Source organism: Salvia hispanica, chromosome 6, assembly GCF_029641045.1.
Source record: "Salvia hispanica isolate PSC_SH4W2 chromosome 6, Shi_PSC_v1, whole genome shotgun sequence".
Taxonomy (NCBI): Eukaryota; Viridiplantae; Streptophyta; class Magnoliopsida; order Lamiales; family Lamiaceae; genus Salvia; species Salvia hispanica.
Window position 1 is genome coordinate 20,239,634 of NC_142697.1, and position 7,848 is coordinate 20,247,481.

Below are 7,848 nucleotides of genomic sequence, written 5' to 3' on the forward strand. Positions count from 1 at the left end.
ATACACTGATATGAATTAGGAAGCTAATTCCATCGCATGATTTGAGCGCACTCTCAAGGCTTGAAAACAGAGACGACTAGTCCGCTTTCAGAAGACTTATTGGTGTTGTTAAAATAATTGAATGAACAATTACTTAAAGCTCTCTATGATGATTAACTGAGAACGACGGAGAAGGAGATAAACTGTAGAGCGGAAGCGTACCTTGATCCATAACGAATTGAACGGTAGAATTGCTTTGCAGCGGCTATGGATCTTCCAAACGATCAGAGACATTCTTCGCAATAGTCTGCCGAGAGAATACAGAGATATCGAATGTTCTTCTGACGTCTGGGGACCATAACCCTAGCTTATATTTATATTAAATATAAACTCTTTTATTTTCTATTCGGTCCCTCATCAAATAGAAAATCACTTTATGGTATCTACACTTATTTCCATAACAATTAAATACACTTTAGCCCAAACTTTAATCTTTATTGGATCACTTTAATTGGGCAACTGAAAGATAGCCATACACATTAAATTAGTCATGTGGAAGCCCAAATTTCTAACAATCTCCCACTTGGGCAACACATGACACCAAATAAATGTGTACAAACCGAACGAGCGCTCAAAAGTGCTATCACATAGTGTATTTCCGAACAATCTTATTATCAACCATATCGACATAGGACTAAAGGGGCAGTCACCATATTTTTTCATGATTAAACCCATCAGTAATCACATATGCAAATATAATCAACAACAGATCAATTATGGAGTGTAGCATGAAAATTTCATGCAAAGTGATCATACATGCCTATTTCCAACTGGTCCTCCCAAAGTGAGATCAAACCAAAAATAATGGACAAAACATAATACTTTATTTCTGCAGAGAATAACATGAGTTTATAACTTCATGTTCAAAACACAATATAGAGCAACAACCCTAACTACTCCCACTGAACGGAAGTACCCTTAAACAACATAACACCCATTTGGCTACATGCCCATGAAAGACCTTGGGTGATAGTCCCTTAATGAGCGGATTTGTCATCGTCAAATCCGTTCCCTTATGCTCTATATGCATTTGTCCATTCCGAACTCTTTATTTAACAACCAGGAAGCTCTTGTTGTTTTAGAATATAATACTGCAGAGTTATTGTCACAACATAACTTAAGTGGTCTTTCAATACCTTACAATATGCAGCCTAGTGACAAAATTTCACAGTCATATTCATTAACTAGATGCCCCAAAACAAGTTACGAATTCTGTTGTCATGGCAGAAGTAGCTACAAGTGTTTGCTCAGCACTTCTCCACGAAATGGCTCTACAACCAACAGACACACGTAACCTAAAATGGATCCTTTACTGTACTGGCATCTAACAAAATCAGAATCAAAATGCCTAAAGATCTCTCCAAATGATCTGATTTTCTGTATGCGAGCATGTAATGCTTAGTTCTCCATAAATATCTCATAACCCGTTTTGCTGCTTCATAATGATCCATATCGGGTTATTGAAATATCTGCCCAACATATAAGCAATTAAAACCAAATTGGGTCTAATACACACTTGAACACACATTAGGCTCCCAATCATCGAAGCATATGGAACCTTCTGCATGTTCTAAATCTCAAGATTTATCTTAGGGCACTGAATGAGACTAGGTTTGTCTCCTTTAGTCATAGGGGTATTTCTTTACTTGCAATTATGCATCTCAAATATCGTAGGCACCTTTTCACTATATCCCTTCTGTGACAATCGAAAATTATTTCTTTCGATTCCAAATACAAAAGAGGCTTCCCCAAGATCTTTCATCTCAAATTTCTTCGCGAGAAAATTCTTGGTGTTAGTGCAACATATCCTTATCAAAAATTATTTCTTTCGATACACAAGAAGATGCATTTTCTCCCACTGAACTTGTGATACACACAACCATCAATAGCATTCTTTCTGGATCCAAATGAAAGAACTACTTCATAAAATTTGTGGTACCATTGACGAGATTCTTAATTGAGGTTGTTGAGATTGACTTTAAATGATATCATCCGCATGAGATTGAATGTTTACAACAATATCATCGTGAGGTTCTTAATATGCTTCTTCTTCAATGATAGTAATTGATACCTGATCATTGTCAGAAGCAGTAGTAGGTGTCTATACAGACTCCTCCTCAAAAGTAATGTTCCTTAACACATTCTTCCCCCCAAACTCAATATCCTCAAGGAATACTATATTTCTCGTCCCAAAAATTAGTTCCTTTGTGGGATCATAAAGTTTAAAAACCCCTAAATTCTGGAAGACCAAAGTGAGAATATATGCTACAGTCTTTAATGCCTCCCCCTAAAGCGAATGCGACAAGGAAGAATGATAAATCATACTCCTTCACATATCTTTAAGAGTTTTATTTCGTCTTTTAGCTACACCACTCATGCTAGGCGATCCCGACATGGTGTACAAAAGGACGATCCAACACTCTTCAAAATAGAAGGCAAAAGGTCTTTGACATTGTTCACCTGAGCAGTCATTTCTGTCGCAGTATTCGCCACTACGATCAGATTTGACTTTCTTAATGCCTTTGTTGAGTTGGAGCTCAACATAAGCCCTGAATATTTTGAACGTGTCTAAAGCCTCAGACTTTTAATAGATTAAATGTAGGTGCCCAAACAAGAATATTCGCCTATGAATGATATAAAATATTGTTGATCATTCCAAGAAACCGAAGTGAATGAACCACAAATGTCTGTCTATATCAATTCTAAAATGTATAGCTCTATTGGCACCTAATTTCTTAAGTTTGGTTTGCTTTCCTTCGATACATTAAACACACAAATCATGTTCTGTAAAGATAAGTGTATTCAATACAACATATGACACAAGTCTCACAATCTTTTATTTTGAGATATAACCAAAACACTTGTGTCATAAATTAACCAAATTCTAATTATTTAATTTTCTTAGTCCCTTTTGATTCAACATGTAAAGCTTCTGAATATGAAGTAACATAATTGAACATACAAAGATTGTTATATGCACTTAAGGAAACAGTGCCCACAATACTAGAATTATTTGAAGGAAGAACTTTACTATTTCTGAATGAATAAGAGAAACCAAATTTGTCCAAAGCAGAAATAGAAACCAAATTTTTTGTCTAAAAGACAGTACAATAAAGTATCCTTCAAAGACAGAATAATTCCAGTCTTTAATAACAATCTACAATGTCCAATAGTCTCTACTTCCACCGATTTGTCATGTCCAACATAGATGTATCTTTCACCATCAATTGACTTTCGGTAGCTCAGACAGCCTTGCACTGATAACCTTATGTGAATTGTAGCACCAGAATCTACCCACTAAATATCATTAGGGACTAAATCCAAATTAACTTTAGAACAGACCAAAACAAGAATTGTAACTTCCTTTGCACGCCATGCATGATACTTACAATTCTTCTTTTTATATCCATGTTTACCACAAAAGAAACAACTATCATTATCCTTATGTTGTTTCTTTTATGATCAACCCTTATCCATAGTAGCATTCTCAATACACTCTCTTAATGCCCTTTTACTTTATTTCTTGAGATACTGACCAGATGTGCAACACCAAATGCACAAGCAAGTCTTTAAAATTCAAGCTTTAGTGAAGCAACGTGAGACATTTGAATAATGTGCTCCCTTATGTTGCCCTTGCCCTTATACTTTATTGAGATCGAGCATGCTTGTCTCAGCCTTAATGTTTTTCGCAAAACGTACCTTAATTTTGGCAAGGTATTCACTGGCCTTAGTGATATACTTAGATGCAGTGCCTCAAAAGGCTTCTAGGCTGCTACACCTAATGATCAGTAGACTTACACGATTCGAGTATTCCCACTTCTCGTAGTTTCTCCTTTGATAAGAAGTACTATCGTCTGTAGGAGAAGTAGGTTGCTCAATCCTTAGTGCGTAATTCCGATCCATGCAACCCAGAGCAATCAAAATATAATCTTTGCGATCCTTAAAATTTGACCCATTCAACACTGACATATTGTTCATGTTGGAAGAAACTACAGAAGTAGACATCATAATTGAATAGAGAACAAAACCAAATAAATTGTCATGCTCACATCATGAAATTCAAGTAAAATGGTAACATCTCGAGGTACCGACACAACATTCATGTCAAGTCTTTGGACAGTAATATGAACTTGCAAGTGGCAACCTCTTTGTAGTGATCAAACACTGACAATAAGATCATGTCAAGTAATGTCCACCTTTGGGCATCACAATTACTTACACAAAAACTGGATAATTGTCACCTATTTATCACCACAGGTATGAGTGTATCTCGTGCCAAATAATAATCTTCCTTTGGGCCGACTAATATCTGCATTAAAATACACACACACTTCACCGTTCTAATATTCGCAATAAAGAAGTCTAGACAAGAGAGGTTACTTTGGCAACGTCATGTTTCGACTAATCTATTTTGAATATTAGTAAGACATTATGAGGTTACGAGCACAACATCCACATCAAGTCTTTTGACAGTAATGTGAACTTGCAAGTGGTAACCTCCTTATAGTGATAAAAAACTGACAATAAAATCATATCAAATAGTGTCCACCTTTGGGCATCACACTACTTACACGAAAACTGAATAATTGTCACGTATTTATCACCAAAGGTATGTGTGTATCTCGTGCCAAATATTAATCTTCCTTTGGGCCGACTAATATTCGCATTAAAATACACACATCAATAAAGGAACATGAGATGCACCAAAATTATTGAATTTAAAATTTTAAAAACGAATATAAACGCTTGTAAGCAAGTCATTGTTAACTTTCCGAAATATAGTGGCTAGTCAACGAGGCACTGGGTTTGCATACCTTGCAAACTCAGTAAGTCGTTAAATCCTTACGGCCAGCACAATAGCTCCCCGGCAAATCGCAAATTGCCGACTCCTAATGGGATTCCATACAATTTTTCTCAAATCCGATTTTCCCACAAAAATCGACAAAAAAACTGAATTTTGATGTTCCCAGGATCGTAACAAACGAACATAAACATACTAAAAACAACATCAAAACAACCAAACAAATTCACGAAACACACGAACCATATATTTCAACGTTTCACCATGACAATGAATTCACAAGTCAACATATACAGATTAATATATGCACGCATACAAATTGAATTCTCAGTCAGTGTGTATATCACATAATGCAAAAGTCAAATTCATCCACCAAAACCATGCGTGCATAATTACATGAATCGCAAAATCAAAACCTTCAACCAGAAATATCGAGACATGTAGAAGCATGAATTCACGAGGCAGAACATAACTCAATTAATCAACCATAATTAGATTTCTCAATTCTCGGTGTTTGCACATGTATACAAGAATTGAATTATTCAATTCATCATCAAAAGTCATTCCATATACATAAAATCATCAACTAATTTCATTCCACATGCATAATCAATTATATGTAATAATTAACATGAATCATAAAATTCCATATACACAGTAACCTAATATTCCAAAACAAATTTCGACGCTACTGTGTAAATAGGAAACAAAAATTCTATTCCAGGTTTTGAATTACTTGAATTAATAAATCAATTCAGAACGGAATATTTAACCAGATCCATAAAATACGAAAACTAAATTTTATGGATTCAACCAAATCAAGTTAGAACAAAATCCCTAATTCTCCTTTTCCAATTCTCAGAGAATCATCAATAGAGTGGCTCTGATACCACTTGTTAAAATAATTGAATGAACAATTACTTAAAGCTCTCTATGATGATTAACCGAGAACGACGGAGAAGGAGATAAACTGTAGAGCGGAAGCGTACCTTGATCCATAACGAATTGAACGGTAGAATTGCTTTGCAGCGGCTATGGATCTTCCAAACGATCAGAGACATTCTTCGCAATAGTCTGCCGAGAGAATACAGAGATATCGAATGTTCTTCTGACGTCTGGGGACCATAACCCTAGCTTATATTTATATTAAATATAAACTCCTTTATTTTCTATTCGGTCCCTCATCAAATAGAAAATCACTTTATGGTATCTACACTTATTTCCATAACAATTAAATACACTTTAGCCCAAACTTTAATCTTTATTGGATCACTTTAATTGGGCAACTGAAAAATAGCCATACACATTAAATTAGTCATTTGGAAGCCCAAATTTCTAACAGGTGTGACTATTATAAGTCACCGGAAAAATCAGGTGAGTCCTTTATAGGATGCAGTCTTCTTTAAATAACTAATCCACTATTTAATTTCTTTCTTATGGAGTACTACGCCACCAATTCAATCAAGACTTTAATTTGTAATTACTTACTTATCCTAAAACTTCTCAATCCTCTTAATAATTTGGAGAGAACTTTTTCTCTTAATCACCTAAGAACTCCACTTTGAGGGACAAATCACAAATGAATCCCAATCAACATACGATACTTAATAGTAATTTGAAGGCTAATCAATTCCTTCATGATTTGGTACATGGAATTAGAGAATTCAATTCCAAATCCAATATTTGGTACCAAAAGTTATTTGAATTTGGAATTGAATTGCAATTCAAATCTTTCAATTTTACAATTTGAATTTCATATCAAAAGTAGAAAATTGGAATTTCAAATAATAGGAAAATTAGATAGTTTCACTATATATCCACAACACACATTTCACACACTACAAACACTACAAAGACTACATACATTTCACACACACTACACACATTTCACACACTGCATACACTTCACACACTTTCCACACTACCCACACTTCACACACACTAACGCACTTCGTGCATTTCACACATATCACTCACTACACACTCTGACGCACTTCACACATTTCACACATGACATCATTTATAATTTCTTCCTTTATACATGAGTTTTTTTAAAATAAAAAAAAACAAGTCGATAAACTGAAAAACTGAACCAAATTTGAAATTTCAGTTTTGTGAATAGTGTGTGTATTTTGTGTATAGTGTGTGTGCACAAATTCTTCAAATTCAATTTCATATCAATTACTTCATTTTACCAAAGATAGGATTTAGAATTGAATTGAAATTCTTTTTAATTCCATTTCATAGAATTCCAATTCCAATTCGATTCAATTTCCGTGTACCAAGCGGAGCACAATCAGTATCTTCAATTTTCTTAAGCAACTGTTGAATAGTAGTTTCAGAATTAAGCATCCTACATCAAGACTTTGAAACTTATTAGTACAGAATATATTGAAATAGGAGTAAGGGAGATGATCAAAATAAGAGTGCATTTAAATTCAGAAATGCAGTCTAAATTTTGGTCCTAAGATTAGATGATCTAATGGTCAATAATTAATCAAAAATACGGAAGGTCATAATTAAGCTGTTTTAGGTCATATTATAATATTTGATTTTAATGTCATGTTAAGATCATTTTAGGTCATGCTTTGTTAGCATGACATAAAAATAAACTAACTATGACCTAAAAATGCCCAATGTATGATTTTGTTCTGCGTTTCTGTATTCAAATCTAGTTTTCACAGATTAAAACCCACTTTACCAATTCTATATTGTTCCCATAAATGATCAACTAGCGCATTTCGAAGTTCTAAATTAGCATTTTATTTCTTATTGATCAGTCATATCGAGTCAAATACTCTTGAAATCGAGCGTCTTCATTTGTTATTGTAAGTTGTTGTCGTGTTTTAATTCAAATTAATTAAATAATAATGGATTGATTTGTAATATCTCATAAATTTTTGCAGCAACACCATATTTGGCATTAATCACTAGAAAAATTCAAAAATAAATTTGAATTTGGTATATAGTTGAAGATGAATTCTACATTAAAAATGAATTTTGGTATA